This window comes from Miscanthus floridulus, chromosome 13 (genome assembly GCF_019320115.1).
Source record: "Miscanthus floridulus cultivar M001 chromosome 13, ASM1932011v1, whole genome shotgun sequence".
Classification (NCBI taxonomy): Eukaryota; Viridiplantae; Streptophyta; class Magnoliopsida; order Poales; family Poaceae; genus Miscanthus; species Miscanthus floridulus.
Genome location: NC_089592.1, coordinates 78,520,118 through 78,522,514, shown reverse-complemented (window position 1 = coordinate 78,522,514; position 2,397 = coordinate 78,520,118). Strand labels below are relative to the sequence as shown.

The following is a 2,397-nucleotide window of genomic DNA, read 5'->3' as shown; positions in this document are numbered from 1 at the left end:
CATCGAGGTGGTGCAGTGTCCTCGCTGCGGCACGTTCCATGCTGGCGGCGTTTTCGGAGAAGCCTGCTTCCAAGCTCGCCGCCGTGCTCGCAGGTGTGCCCCTTGTGGCCTTTTATATGAAGACTACGACCTCCCAGCAAGGTTTTTGCATAACATGAAAAAGTTTGATTGTGAGTTCTTCATTCCTCATGTGGAGAAACTTTAAATGGATGGTGACACAATACTTCCTCCTGAGCACGTTATCAAGAAGTTGGAAGATGCAAAGATGAAGCAAGATGCACAGAAAGAAAGTAAGGTACATGTCTCATTCAGTCTTTGCTTCGGCTAGCATGCTGCAAAGACTAACATGCTTGCATCTTCTAATATTCTACTTCTAATTTGCTGCAGGTAGACTAGCAATGCATTCAGCAAGCAAGGAAGCTTCACATGAGATTTGCAATGGCAGTCGATCTTCTCTCTCTAGTTTTTCTTTTTGCATGTGAGGAATCTTAAACTTGTTGTATCCTTTAACTTTCATGGCTTCCTTCAAAACACTTTGAAGTGTTACAAAAATCATGTTTGTTTCGTGGAGAGTACTCTAAGAATGCCTACAAAACATTAGTTCAAGAAATGAATCAATGAATTGTTGGACGGTTGGAACTAGATATTTTATTGTTTTTGCATCCTTCTTGTATTGAATAGCTTGAATAGCTCGAAAAAAACCCAAGTCAAAAATGTTAAAATCCGGAGAATTGGGTGGTTGACAAATGAGGCGAATGTCAAACCCTTCTTGCTTGGCGGCCTCACAAAAAATAGGATCATCCACTTTTAAATTGGAAGGTGCATTATCTTGTTGTATGAAAATTGGCTTGTTCACATCTTCCCTTGGCCATTTGGCTCGAATAGCAGGCAACACATTGTTTACCATGAAATCACTAATCACATCTCTTGTGATTGAAGTTATTGGCTTGATTACTTGTTCTCCACGTAGACGATTATGACTTCTTCTGACAGCATGTTCATAAGTGACAAGTGGAAAACAACCAATTTTCCCATCAAAAACACACTCTCCATTCCTAAACCTTGGCCGAGCACAAACACACAAGAACATGAGCCTAGGGATGTAATTCTTGTTCTTACAAGTACGATGTGGTTCATCTTCCTTAGGTAGTAAGTAATATTTTTGAGATTTTTGAGAGAGGTAGAACCATTTTTCATCAATGAACACAAAGTCAAAAAAATCCTTAAACCTTGGATCATCAACCAAACCCTGCTCAATCATATCAACACACCACTTCAACCTAGTCTTCTTGTTAGCATATGTGAGATATGGTTTGATGCTACTAGAGTGGCACCTAAGTAAACCTTTTTTTAAATACCTTTGTATATTAGATTTGCTCATACCAAGTTTACTAGACACATCTTCTATGGTCATTCTTTGCTTGAGAGGGATGTTGCGCAATAGTTCCAAATCAGGTTGTACTGCCTTGCGTCCACTCCTACCCTTCTTGGTACTAGCTACCACAACTGGAATGTTATGAGCAAGTTGGGTTTTACCTCGCTTCCATAAGCGCTGAACTGACCAGATGTGTATACCAAATTAAGCAGCAACGATTGTTGTATCCTTCTTGTCTAGTTTCCCATTCTTGCTTCTAGCCAACAATGCTTGGTACACTTGCCTTGTTTCTTCTTCTGTCATGTCCTTCCTTCTAGCCTGGACAGCATGTTCTATTAAAAGAAAAAAACAAGCGCATTCAAAGTATCAGCCACAGCATGCAAATTTTGTACGGTAGATGTTGTATCAGAATAATAGGCACGGCATGTAGGTTTACCAGGTACGTTTTGTACGAAATCGAAATCAATCGCACCATAGTCATCTAATGGCAAGTTCAAATCAAATCCTGTCCAAAAAGGAAACAAACCAAACTAAGGAAAGATGGAGCTTGAAGGAAACAAAAAACTCAAACAAGGAAACACATTACCATTGTCGTTTTCTTCTAAGCCAACGTTGAGATCAAAGCCGTTGTCATCATCTTCTAAGCGAACGTTCAGATCAAATGCAGCAACTCCTGGATCAGCCGCCATTGCATGCAAAACAAGGAAAGAGAAGAGAGGGAAGTCAGGAGATGAGGCACGGTAATGGAAAGAGAAGAGTCCAGGAGAAAGACCGCGTTTTAATAGGCACAGTGGAACTCAAACGACGGAGCGGGCGAGCGCTAAAATTAAAATTCCGTGGCGCCACCGCAAAAAACGTTTGCCTATGAAAAAACAACGAAAAATGGCGCCCAACACGGCGCCAAAAGCGCCCAAACGTGTGCGCCACGCCCAGCCGAATCAAATTCGCGCACCATGCAGCCACAGTGCTCACGCCACGTAGCCCGCCATGTATCGAACCCAAGACCTCAGGACCAACGCCTC

General features: G+C 42.0%; 1 pseudogene; it reads right to left on the bottom strand.

Annotated features, from left to right (window-relative positions):
- Nucleotides 1–577: 577 nt before the first annotated feature.
- On the bottom strand, nt 578–2,064 carry LOC136500112 (uncharacterized; annotated as a pseudogene).
- Between the last annotated feature and the right edge of the window lie 333 nt (nt 2,065–2,397).